Source organism: Dasypus novemcinctus, chromosome 25 (genome assembly GCF_030445035.2).
Source record: "Dasypus novemcinctus isolate mDasNov1 chromosome 25, mDasNov1.1.hap2, whole genome shotgun sequence".
NCBI classification, from domain to species: Eukaryota; Metazoa; Chordata; class Mammalia; order Cingulata; family Dasypodidae; genus Dasypus; species Dasypus novemcinctus.
Window position 1 is genome coordinate 14,870,508 of NC_080697.1, and position 13,951 is coordinate 14,884,458.

General features: G+C 43.8%; 1 protein-coding gene across 5 annotated transcripts in view; it reads left to right on the forward strand.

The window, feature by feature from the left end:
* Window positions 1-717: 717 nt before the first annotated feature.
* The window catches only part of NCOA1 (nuclear receptor coactivator 1), a 293,327-nt gene continuing 280,093 nt past the window's right edge, over window positions 718-13,951 (forward strand). For 2 of the 5 annotated variants that reach the window (XM_058287708.2, XM_071211904.1), the window contains exon 1: window positions 726-815. The gene's annotated coding sequence lies outside the window, so the exon portion shown is untranslated. Of the gene's footprint in view, window positions 816-1,175; window positions 1,321-13,951 lie in introns of those variants that run through there. The other 3 variants (XM_071211903.1, XM_058287707.1, XM_058287710.2) reach the window with 2 other exon arrangements.

A 13,951-nucleotide genomic window follows, 5' to 3' on the forward strand; every position in this document is an offset into this window, starting at 1 on the left:
GCCCGCCGTCACCTCCCCGCGTGCGCGGGCCTCTCACCGCCCCACCGCCTCCGCTGACAAGATAAAGAAAAGCGCGAGGCTGACGGCCCCGACGGCCTGGCGGCGAGCACGCCAGGGTTCAAGGCCGCTTCCCGGCAGCAAGCCGAGCCCCGCCCCGAGGGGCGGGGCCGAGCCGCGGCCTGCTTCCCCACCCTTCGCGAGCACGCGGGCCGACGCGGGCCCGCGGCCGGCAGGGGGCGCGGGGAGGCTACCCGTTCGGCGGGCGCGGCGGGCGCGGGGCGCGCTGCCCCGGGCGCGCCGTCGGAGCCCGCGGGCGCCGGGTCACCGAGGCCCGGCCGGGCCGGAGCGCGCAGGGGCGGGCGGCGGGGCGGGGCGGCCGCGCGCGGGCGGGGCGGGGCGGGGCGCGGAGGGGGCGGGGCCGCGCGCGGGGGGCGGCGGCGGCGCCGGCGGCCGAGGAGGAGGAGAACATGGCGGCCGCGGCGAGCGGCTGAAGTGCCTGTTCTTCGGGCCGGCAGAGCGGGAGTGTGACGCGAGCCGCCCCAGCCCTCTCAGCAGACGGCCGGCCCGCGGCCCCGAGCTCCTCGCCGCCCTCCTCGCCGCCGCTCCGTCGAGCGGGGCCCGCGCCGCCCGCGTTCCGCATCCCCCTGCGGGGGAGGGGGCACCCCGGCGCCCGAGGAGGGGCGCGCGGCGGCGGCGGCCGCCTGGGCCCCGGGGGCCGGGCTCCTGGCCGAGCGGCAGCGGAGGCCGCGGCGGCGCCGTCCGGGTCGCGGGCGAGCGCGGCGCCCGTCAGCGCGGCCCAGCGGCGGCGGCGGCAGGTGAGCGGCGGGCGCCGAGCCTCGCGGTGGGTGCAGCTGTCACGAGCCCGCGGCCGCCGCGGCCCTGGGGGCGGGGAGCAGCTGGCGCCCGCGCCCCCTCCCTCCGCGCTCCGCTCCCCCTGCCCGCGGGCCCCCGACCGCTCCCTCTTCCCCCCGCGCCGCTGGAGGGGGCGGCGGTCGCAGCTGTCACGGGCGCCAGCTGGGGGCTGCTCCCCGCCGCGGGAAAGGGCTGCAGCCGCCACTCCTCCCCCGCGGGCTTCCCGTTGCCCCCCGGCGCGCGGGCAGGGGGCGCAGCCGCGGGGCGGCCCGGGCGCCCCCCGCCGCCGAGCCGCGGGGAGCCGGAAGTCGGTGCGGCGCCCCGGGGCCCCGACGGGCGCCGTGACCTTGGCCGGCCGCTTGACCTCCCCCGGGTCTCGGTTGCGCGGACTGCGAAATGGGGGTGCCCGCGGCTGGGCGCGCTGGCTCGCTTCCCCTTCCCCGGCTGAGGGACTCGGGGGCTGGACAGGTGATGGGTGAGGGAGAGGTCCCTGTCCCCCCCCGTCGCGTTGGGTCCCCTTCCTAGAAATCCTGCCGAAGGGACCTAGAAAGGGAGGCCGACGTGTCGACCGGGTAGACGACCCGCCAGTCAGGACCGGTTGGTGGCGGGCGGCGGGACTCGAACCCCTGAGCTCTGGGAAGAGAAAGGGCACCAGAGTCTCGGCTCGCGCTCTCGCCTTTTGCTTTTGCAGCAGTCCCTTCCCCGGGCTGGACGCTGCCTGGCCTGGCGTGGTGAGAGGGAGGCGGCGGGACTGACAGGCCTGCGCGCGCGCCCTAGGGGTGCGGTGGGGGGGTGGGGGGGTGGCGGGGACGACTTTGCACCGGCGGGTCTTGGGGCCCGCCCGGCTCTCCCCGTGCGCTGTAGAGGCGTCGACGGGGCAGGTGTCCTTGGGGACAAGGAGACATTTTTCCTTTTGAAACGGTGACTTTCGGAGGTTGCGTGCGACGGGGGGCGAATGAAGGGTTCTCGAGTGAATTGCAGTCCCCGGCACCCTGTGTTGATGCCAAGTGTTATCTCCGTGGTGATGATTTGTGAGGGCCGGTGGGTACACGCCAGGGATTCAGAAAACCTCAAGTGTCTGGGTAAAATATTACGGTGGCAGGCTTTGATTACATTGTGCAGCCGAAGGGGTGGGTGTCAAGGGTGAAATGTGTTTAAGGTTTGTTCCCCCTTCCGGAATGGGTTGGAGGTGAGTCTCAAAAAAAAAAAAGAAAAAGTTGGCCAAAGGGCCTCTCTGCTGGTTTCACAGTAGCTGTGATGTAGTAGGAAGGGGTCAGATTTCTTAATGTTGGGAATATTGTGAACAGAAGGCATTTGCTTGGATCTTTTTGGCTCTTGCAACTAGAAATGGGTTTTGGGTTAAAGGTAGCAGTGGGGGGGGGGCAGTTGACTCAGCTTAATAGATGGACAATCGTTCCTTGAACTTTTTTTTTCATAAACGATCAAATTTGGAAGTATTTCTGTTTTCTCTCCTTTGCTTTGTGGACAGATCTGATTTTGCTTTATGAATTTCTGTCTGCAGAGCTTTCCCTCCATTTCTTTTTGAGAATAGTGGGTCAAAAAGAAGGCCTGAGTAGTGAATATAAGGTTTGGAGAGAAAAATTAACAGGTGTTAATTTGCTTTGGTAGACATTCTACTCTGCTTATTTATTACACCAAAGTTTGATTTATAAGATGTGAAACTGGAATTTTACATAGTTTATAGTTAATCTTGTCCTTTCTGTCTGAGAATATCTGTAGGATTGTGTCTTTTAAATTGCTTTTTGTGTGGTGTAAGCCAAAGGAGTAGTTTAGACTTGCGTTTTTGAGTGTTTGTTTGTTTTGAAAAAAGTACTTGATGGAAATAATGGTGATTGTTCTACTTAAAATGGATTTATATAGACAGTGCATTTTCCTTCCTCTTTCTCCAAATATTTGTTTTTCTTTCTCCCTCAATTCCAGAGTTTCATTTCTAGACATCTGGGCTGGAATCAGAAGCAGCAGTTTGTATAATCTCAAGAACTTGCTTAGCCAGGAAGCTGTAATGGTAGCATGAAGTGGGTGTGATGTAAAGATACTGCTGCTTTTTAAGACTTTGGTCTGTTGAAGGAGTCTAGGGTCAAACTTGAATTTTTGTTGAATTTCCCGCTTTCAATATATGTGTTAATCCTTTGGTGGGCAGAGAATTGGGTTGCTGTGGTGCTGCTCTGGTGTATATTGTGCAAGTGCTGGCAAAATTTCATGCTTTTACTCTATGGGGAAGGGTGGTAAACAAGCCTAAATAATTTAAAGGTGTCGTTCCCAGGATGGAATGTTCTCTGCATGTACTCTTGATCCTGCTAATCCAGTGAACAGTCTTCATCAGTACTAAATGTTGAGGAGGTGATGAGGGTGGCGTAGAGGTGCTGAAAGGTGGTGGGAAGGAGTTGGGAGAGCCAAGATATTGGACATTCCTTAAATTTTTTTTCTCTGTTGGACTGTATATCAGAATGTGATTTCTAATTGCTTTTCAAGGACATAGCCCTCCTCTTCTGTTTGTCATCAATTTTGCATACCTTGCCTTAGAGGGATAATACCTGTTTCCTCACCTCAGTTTTTTTTTGACTCTGTCCTGCAAGGGCTCCACATTGTTTGAATGCTGTGTTGTATCTTATGGAGTTGGTTGGCCTTAAGCTATATGTAGCCTAACAGCTTTCATTTTAGGGCAGGTATGGGAAGTGAGTATGAGCGCACAACACCCTGTTGAATCCCCAAGGTCATGGGGCACAGGAAATTCCCGGGATGCTCATTATTTTCTTGGCAATGACTTTTGACTTTTAAATATAATAATCACAGAAATTCTCAGAGGGCCATCAACTGTTTTCCTGGCAGAAGTCCAAGATCATTGTGGTGGGCTTCTTTCGGTATTACCTACAAATTTAGGCACGGAGGTACAGGTGGGATTGGGTAAAACCATGTTTCAGGCGTTGGCTGACAGAACCCCGTATCCATTCTGGGCCGCCGAACCATAAAACTTCCTCCCACCTTGTGCAACTCTCCTCTGCATTTGGACAGACCTAGACTGTGGGAAAGGACTTCTCCTTTATTGCTTCTCTCTCCCTATGGTATTAACCAGTAGCTCAGACACTGAGGAGGGGCCTTGTGCTCTCTTTTTCTTGTTACTGGGGTGAGATCTGGTTATTTCAGGCCCTCCCTTCTCCCTTCTTTATATTTTAATTCGTGCTTGTGCATTTCTCTCAATGTTTGGGGTCTGAGGTCAGTAAAATGGGCTAGTGGCAACTGAGTGTCTTCCTTGGTTTCACTTTTGTAGGTTGGGATTTTTTTTTCTGTACCCTAGTTCTGGGCAGTGGTTTGTGGGTGTTGAGTATTTAGAGTCTAGGAATGATTACATTCTTGCAGGATGCATGGTTGAAGAGAAATTGTTACAAAACACTGACACCATCATATAGGTTCAATTCCAGAAATATAAGTAAACTGGGTCATTGTTTCAGGCTTCTTCCCCACCACCCCCATGTCCACCTGAAACACAGTATTCTGGAGGCACCTTGAAGTGATAGGTTTTAGAAAAGCTTAGTATTGCTATTAGATTTAGAAGATAAATTGCTTATGTTAAAACAGAAACTAGAGTCACTGTAGTTTGGAAGACTTGAACTTCATCACTCTGGTCACCTTCCTGTTAGCTATATATTTTCTTCTAGTTTCTCACAGGTATATATGTTTTAGTGTGGGGGGTAGGGGAGTTTGGCTTTACCGAGAATCCCTGGACCTAACCTCTGGGGACAGACAGAACAGACCTATAACAGTAGGTGCAAGCACAGCAGGGAAATACTCCCATTTTCAGGATCAGAATCTTAATAATGCCTGAATATTGAAGATATTCAGAGTGACTTGGGTCCTCACAGCTTGTAATTTTGAGACAGTTTTACGCTTCCTTCAGACATGGAGCTGTGACTTCAGGAGACAGGGCCTAGTGTCCTGGCTTTTCCATATACTGAGGAGATGAATCTTGGACCTGTTATTTAACTGCACTGTACCTCAGGTTTTCATGTTTAAAATTGGAATAATGTACTTACTTTCATATTGTGATCTTTAAAGATCAAATTATTATTTTAGTAATAAGATAAGTCTAGCACAGGGGTTCTTAACAAGGGGTCCATGAGCTTGAATTGAAATTAAAAAAAAAACATTATTCTTGGGGAGTGGATGTGGCCCAAGCAGTTGGGCACCCGCATCCCACATGGGAGGTCCCAGGTTTGGTTCCTGGTGCCTCTTAAAGAAGATGAGCAGATGCAACAAGCTGAAGAACAAGCAGACACAACAAGCAGACAAAATGAGCAGGGAACAGATGTGGCTCCAGTGATTGGGCACCTGCTTCCCACATGGGAGGTCCCAGGTTTGGTTCCCAGTGCCTCCTGAAAAAATGAGTAGAGACAATCAGCATACACAATGAGTAGAGACAACAAGCAGACACAATGAGCAGACAACAGGCAAACAGATAAGGGAGCCATCTGCAGGGGGAACCATTATTATTATTGTGGGGATGTATTGGTGTGGGTGTGATACATTTATTAAATAATATATGGTATAGTATGGACTTAGTAAGGGGCTGTGGAACAAAAACGTTTAAGAACCCCTGGTGTAGTATAATAATTGGCACACAAGAAGAAATTGACATTTCCAAAGCTTAAGATACCTCACTCGCTAATCTGTCACCAAGTTCTTTGATTCTTTCTTTGCAGTTACTTGAACCTCCCCCCTGTATTTCTGGTTCTACGATCTGATCCTCCTGTCATTTGGCACATGAGTAACAGGAGTTATGTTGACTCTGTGGACCTGAGTTTCTTTATCATTAAATGATGCTTTCATATCTCTTCTTGTGCTAAAATTCTATAGCTTGTTGACTTATAAGTGCTCTCCCTAGATGCCTTTGACTTGCTAATTCATCCTATACATATGCATCAATGCTGAAAAAAATTTCTTTCTTTTTTTTCTTTACTTATTCCCCTCCCCCTGGGTTTTTTTTCTGTTCACTGCTCTCTCTGTGTTCTTCTGTTGTCTGCTTGTCTTCTCTTTAGGCGGCACTAGGAACCAATCCTGGGACCTTCCAGAGTGGGAGAGAGGTGCTCATTCTCTTGCACCACCTCAACTCCTTTGTCTGCTGCGTCTCTTATTGTCTCTCCTCTGTGTCTGTCTTTGTTGCATCATCATGCTGTGCCAGCACTCCTGCGTGGGCCAGCTCCCTGCTTGGGCCAGCACTACGCATGGGTCAGCGTTCTGCGTGGGCCAGCTCTCCACTCAGGCCACCTCGCCATGAGGGCCAGCTTGCCTTTCACCAGGAGGCCCCGGGAATTGAATCTTGTACCTCCTATATGGTAGACAGGAGCCCAATTGCTTGAGCCACATCTGTTTCCCCAAAATTCCTTTCTTAAATGTGGGTTTTAAAAAAATGTTATGTTTTTAGTAGAGACTGTGGACAGATTTGTCAGCAGTGAATCATTTATATTGATTCTTGTATTTCCCATTACAGCTAATTTGCTACAACTGAGTGCTAAACAAATGAAGAAAATACTATAATCACCCAAGATATCTTGATTGTCTGCTTTCACATGTTTCATTTTCATTTAAATTGTATTTCCTTTTCCTTTATGTTCTCTTGAACTTTAGAAACAGGTAAAGTTGGTATATTCTCTGGAAAGCTTGATTTTTATCACGCCCTTAGCACTAATAACTCAGTTTGTTCTGTATAGTAAACTTGTGTGTGTGTGTGTGTGCATGTGAGATCCTCCAGTGGATGTTGAATTGGCATTCCTATTTGGTCTTTGGAAAATCCTTGAGACAGTGAGGGCCATGGCATGTAGAGTAAAGGGGCTTTAATGGACATTTTGTTCTGTCTCCTTAAGGCTGGGCAAATGTAGTGAATTTCTTGGATCACGTATTTAGTGACAGTACTTGGGTTGAGAACCCAGGTATTTGGCTTCAGGAATCCTTTATGAGAGTTACTTTTTTTTTTAAAAAATATGTTTTTATTAGAGACATGAACTTACAAAACAATCATGCTCATGCGTGGAATTCCCACAGCACCCCTCCAACCAACACAATCCTTTGTTGTGGAACATTTGTTACAGATGATGAGATATCATCAGACTATTACCATTAACAATGGTCTGTAACATACATTGAGAGTTACTTTTTTATTTGAAAGTTTTTACAAAGAAATTGATTACTTAAAAGAATTTGTGTTTATTATGGTAACATATGCAACACAAATTTCCATTTTAACCACTTTCATGTGTACAGTGCTGTGACATTAATTCGTAACATTGTGCTACTACCACCATGATCCATTACCAAAAGTTTTTCATCACTCTAAACAGAAACTCTACACCCATTAAGCTGAACCAACCTCCCCCCCACCTGGTACTACCTGTAATCTACTTTCTAACAAAGATTTTAAATTTTGAGAATTCTGGTAAGCTTTTGAATAATATGTGAGCCAGGCAGAAAGAAGTATTTTTATTCTTTGAGCCAAAAATTGATTCTCTAATATTGGAACAAGGTGTACAATCAGGAATTAACTAAGGCCTCTCTCTCTAAAACTACAAAAGAATGCTTGGGAGAAATGTCTGCTTTTCTTGTTTTGCCCTTATTCAGAGTCTGCATATATTTATTGAGTGCTGTCTCTGAGCCGCGTCTAGCTCAGCATCTTACATTTTACAAATGAGGAAATAGGGCTCAGGGAGGTAAAGTGCCTGGTGTAAGAGTACACAGCTTTGTAGGTGGTAGGGGTGACAATTGGGTCCAGGTTTTCTGACTGTAAATCACATTCATACTTTTAAATTGGCCTCTTTCCAAGTATGTTTGCCACACTTGGCCACATTATAGCACTCTTTCCCTTGTTGGATTTTCTTTCTGTTCTATACATCTCCTGTAGAGATTCTTGCAGTCTCGTTTTTCTCTGATGACCCAGGAGCCATATATACCAGTTACTTAATGAAAGTGTCACTTTAAGAGTCTCAGCTGCTACTGGCCTCACCTTTGTACTTTAGTAATGTTTATTCTTTTGGTGCTTCTGTGTAGGTAAGCTTATCTTTGAATGGTTGGCTTTGGATTCTTAGCATTAAAATTCTACCTCTCAAGTTCTTTGAGTACTAAATAGCTAAAACTTAGGGTATTTTTTTTCATTTGGAACAAATTGCTTGGTCATTCTCTGTTTCCACTTGTATTTGAATGGTTGATTTTATTCTGATAGCTTTAATATATCTTAAGTTCCTAGTTTGCCTGTATGGTTGAAATGTTTACATGCTTTTTATTATTAAGCATAGATTTGATTGTTTGACAGTAGACAATATTCTGTTTTGAGTATATGTGTGTGTTTAAAAAGATACTGTGTCATAGCTAACCAGATAGTTGAAGGATGAAATGTTCCTGATTTTTGAAAGCATCTGTATGTGTAATAGTGGCTGTGCTTTGGTGAGTTTATTTGGAGGAAACCAGGTTATTAAAGTTATTGGTTCTCCAAAGTCTCTCCTGCCTCCCTCTTTGTTCCAGGTAGTATAGGAAGTCTATAATTGAATTTCTAAGCTGGCTCTCCACCTCGTTCTGTGAGTACCTGCTTTGTTTAAGATGCCGGGTTGTTAAAAGATAGGTAAGTTAAACGATAAGATATAGATCCTTTTCTTAAGGAGATTATGACCTAAGAGAGGTGATAAGACAAACATGCAAATACCTATAATACTAATTGAGTGTGATGAGTGTTGTGAGAGAGGTACTGAAATAGAACGTTGATGATTCAGGGGAGGGAGTGATTATGTTCATTTGAGAGGAATGAGGGCTAGTTTCCTGCAGGACTTGGTGGTGGACTAGAGCATTGAAGACAGGGATGGGTGGGGGTGAGGAAAGGACTATATTCAGGAAGATTAAGTAGCAAAGGTGAAAGGGCAAAAAGGCTTGGGGTTATTTAGGGAGTAACAAGGGAGAAAAAAACAAGGAGTACCACCACCTGAGGTGGGAGAGGGAACCAGATGTTCTAGGTGCAGACATTGAAGAAAATTTTAATGGAGAGAGGTGGTGGGGAGCAGTGGCGTATATAGATTTGGATAAAAATGAGAATGTCAGTTTTCCAAATGAAGGTACATGGATCTTTTCTTGGTAGTCCTTCTACCTGAAATTTTATTCTTCTATTGTTTGTATAATGATTCCACAGGTGAGGCTTATCACACTGGGACCTTCCTCATTTTTGTTTATATTTAAGAACAGATTGTGTTTTTTGGAATAGAAGTTAGAACGAAATCTTTTTCATTTCCTTTTACTTTTTTTTAAAAAAGCGGTAGCTGTTTTTTAAGTGTATCATCATTTGTCATTGCAGCAGACTTGTTTTTTAAAATGCACAAATGTCATGTCCTTACATAAATATGCACTCTATGAGTGAGATTGGCCATACAAGTCGAAAGCTACTGGCTCTCAATATAGTCCATGATTTATTTTACTGATTTATTTATGTCCTGTCATGTTCCAAAAAGCATTTAAGGCAAGATGTGTCATGAAGAGTCTTGGACCTTGTTCCAGTCCTGTCTATTATTTGACTGTACCCTTGGTCAACATTACACCAAGGGAACAGTGTGGAAGACAGCTGGTGTCACAGAATGTGCTGTGGTTGTGCCTTTTGCCAAACCCGTAGTAGTTCAGAGATGGGTACAGTATTATTGGAATACCTTTCAAGATAAGTTCTTTAAACTTTGATGAGGTACAAGGGAAATTGGTTGAAATGTGCCGGAAGAGAGCCCTGAACCTTGGAGGCCTCTAGTAACTTTTAAAGCCATGATCTTTAAAGAGGGCTTCCAGAAAATTATCTGGTAAATGGAAGAAACATTAGGGGTCTATAAAGAAGTTTCTTCACTTTTAGTATATTGTGATGTTTTGCAGTTTACTGGGTTATTGGATTTTTAGATTTATTATTTTAAATAGTAGACTCTTAACAGTACCTTGTGTTATAGTGGGGAGTCACCATGAAGATGTTTTGTATAATATTTCATAGGTTAATTGGTTATCTTGAGGCAAAGGACTTAAGGATTGTCTAACTTAAAGATGATTTACTCATTTTTCTTTTATAAAAAGACGTGTCCCAAATTTGCTGACATTTTCTGTGACAGGTATGCCATCTAGCAGATATTTATGAAAAATAAGTTTACTTAATCTGTCCCTTGGGACAATTGAAATTCTTAACTGTTACTCAAAAAGTAACTATTGTTATTCACCATTGTACTGGAAGTTCTAGCCAGAGCAGTTAGTCAGGAAAGAGAGTAAAAGGTATCTGCATTGGAAAGGAAGAAGTAAAACTCCCTGTTTGTAGCTGACATGATCCTATATACAGCAAATCCTGAAAAATCAACAACAAAGCTCCTAAAGCTAATAAGGGAATTCAGCAAAGTGACAGGATACAAGATCAACACCCCCAAATCAGTAGTGTTTTTATATAATAGGAGTGCACAACTGGAAGAAGTAGAGAAACAAATTCCATTTGCAATAGCAATGGAAAGAATCAAATAGCTTGGAATAAATCTAATCGAGGAGGTAAAGGACTTGTATACATAAAACTACAAAACCTTACTTTAAAGGAATCAAAGAAGATATAAATTAATGGAAGGACATTCCGTGTTCATGGATTGGAAGACTAAATATTGTTAGGGTGTCAGTTCTACCCAAAGCAGATTCAGTACAATCCCAATCAAAATTCCAACAACCTTCTTTTTATTTGGAAAGGTAATGGGCTCCAGACAGCCAAAGTCATCTTATAAGAGAAGATTGGAATACTCACACTTTCTCATCTTAAACTTATTATTGCTGCGGTAAGCTAAACAGCATGGTACTGGCACAAGGACAGGCATAAGTAGAACAATGGAATCGAATTGAGAGTTTAGAAATTAGCTTTCATGTTTATGGCCAACTGGTTTTTAGAAAGGGGCAAAGACCACTTAATTGGGAAAGAGTAGTCTCTTCAGAAAATGGTGCTGAGAAAACTGGATCTCCATTTGCAAAAGAATATAGGTGGACCTCCACCTCACACCACATTCAAAAGTCAACTCAAAATGGATCAAAGGCCTAACTATTAGAGCCAGAAGTATACAACTGCTAGAAGAAACATAGGAAAGCATCTTTAGGACCTTGTGTTAGGCCATGATTTCTTAGACTTTATACACAAAGTGCAACCAATAACAAGAAAAATCAATTAATGGGACCAAATCGAAATTTAAAATTTTTGTTCTTCAAATCATTTTATCATGAAAGTAAAAAGGCATCTAACATAATAGGATAAATATTTAGAAATCACATATCCAATGAGGGTTTAATATCCGGGAATATATAAAGAAATCCTTCACCTCAACAAAAAAACAATCCAATTTTTAACCAATTGGCAAAATGGTACCGCTAGTGTGGAAGTCAGTTGGGCAGCTCCTCAGAAAAGTATATTCAACAACTGTAATATATGAAAATTATGTGTATGCAACAACTGTAATATATGAAATGAATACTACTGTAATTTATGGCATACATTCATAAGTGAAGAAAACTCGAGATTTCACTTAGAGGTCAAAGAAAATAAAGGTAATAAGTTGACTTTTTTTCAATTCAAGTCATGGACTCCCTGTGCTACAAGGTGTTAAGAATGTGGTGATACATGGGAAAAAATAGAACTAATGTAATTTATAGACTATAGTTAACAACAACATTGTGTTGTTTTTATAGCAAAAGCAACAAAGGTTCTGTATCAGGGGTTCTTAACGAGGGGCCAATGGACCCCCCAAAGATATAAGGGTTCCATGAGCTGAAATCTAGCATTTTCTTTATGAATGTATGCAATAAATTATAGTAGTACTCATGTAACAGTTGTTTTTTTATCTTGAAAAATCACTTACGCTCATCCATACTTAGAAATTACTGTAGTTGTTAGACCAATCCCAGCTGAGTGTCATAAAACAATCTGCCTTTGCATTCTGAGAAGGGGTCCGTGGTTTTCACCTGACTGGCAGAAGGGTCCTGGAACAGAAAAAGGTTAAGAACCCCTGAGCTAAAGTGAAAAACAGTGGGTGATAAGAGTGCTAAAGATATATGGGATTTGGTTTTGTGAGATATGAATATGATTAAGCATTTTTTCTTTTCATTTTTTTTTTCATTAATGAGGAGACCTCGACTATGTCATTTAACTTACCTGTGTTTATCTGTGAAGTGTTTCTGAACACTGGAGGAACAACAATTGAATTAGTTGTTGGAATTAGATGAGATAAAAGTGCCTGGATATATTTGAATGTGGTTAAAAGGCGAAATTTTAGGTATGTATCTTACTAGATAAAAATAAAAAATAAAAAATCCATGGAACTACACAACATAGTGAACCCTAATTTAAACTGTGGACTAGAGTTAGTAGTACAATTACAAAAATGTGCTTTCATAAATTATAACAAATTACCACACCAATGCTAGGTGTTAATAATAGGGTGGTATATGGGAATCCTGTATTTTATGCATGATTTTTATGCAAGTTCTCAAATAGATGAATAAATATAATTACTTTGCAGGATAAAACAAAGTTCAGTGCTATGGAGAAAGAGTTGAAAATGGATGTTTGGAACTATTTATATTATTATTGGATTAATTGCTGAAAGTGATGTGTGTTAACTTTAAGAACACACACACACACATATACTTGGAAACAAAATTCTCTATCTTGTATAAAAACCTTGTAAAAGAGGCATTTTAGTGGTTTTGAAACCACTGCTGAGAATATAAAAAGTCAATACCATCTGATTAGATTGCGAGAACAACTTATTGTCATCAGGAAATATGGAAATGCACCAGCTGAATTTTAGCAAAACCCATTGCATAAGTGGTGAATGGGACGGTGAATGGAATATCACGTTTTATTCGGTACAGCCAATGATGCAATTCTTCTTTTTGCTTTTACTGATCTTTGTGAATTATGTTTTTCTGCTGTGGTAGCCATAGCAGCAAAATGTGGTTTATTAAAACCAAATAAAGTATTTATTACCAAAATAAACTGAATTTAGGACCAGACCTTCAAGTTACTACATCACAAAGTGTGAAAGCAAGATAAAAAAATAAACTATGGGCGGTGGACTTGGCCCAGTGGTTAGGGCGTCCGTCTACCACATGGGAGGTCCGGGATTCAAACCCCGGGCCTCCTTGACCCATGTGGAGCTGGCCCATGCGCAGTGCTGATGCGCGCAAGGAGTGCTGTGCCACACAGGGGTGTCCCCCGCGTAGGGGAGCCCCACAAGCAAGGAGTGCACCCCGTAAGGAGAGCCGCCCAGCGCGAAAGAAAGTGCAGCCTGCCCAGGAATGGTGCCACACACACGGAGAGCTGACGCAACAAGATGATGCAAGGAAAAGAGACACAGATTCCCGTGCTGCTGACGACAACAGAAGCGGACAAAGAAGATGCAACAAATAGACACAGAGAACAGACAACTGGGGGCGGGGGCGGGGGGTTGGGTTAAATGAATAAATAAATCTTTAAAAAAAAAAAATTAAACTATATTCGATCACATTACTCTCACCAAAAGTAGTGGTTTTAATAACAGCATTTATTAGAAAGAGCACAAAACTATTATGTCATCAGTAAGTAAAATGAATGCTTAAAAAGTTATTTTATCTCATTTTTAATTTTCATTTTTGTGTATGCTTTACAAAGTACATAATTTATTGGTTTGGTTGCTGTGTATATAATTTATAAATAAATATACATATTGCTTCCTACTGAAAAAGTTTTTCACTGTGGGGCATATGATAAAAATGTTTGGTTATCACTATTTTATAGCAAGAGTTCTTAACTTGGAGTTCATGGACTAAAGAGTCTCTAGGTAGGCTTTGGGGGGCTGTCTAGAACTGTCTGAGATTATATACAGAATTGTAAGACTGTGCATTTCTCTGGGGAGAGCAACGCAACTTTTGCTACCTTCCCAAAAGGGACCATGACCTCCCCAAAATTAAGAACCTCTGTTGTTAAGGCACAGGACCTCAATAACTCCATTCATTTAGCCTTTTTATTCTCTTGCCAAGTTTAATGTATATATCTGATGTCATTACTCAAGCCTGGATTTGTAGT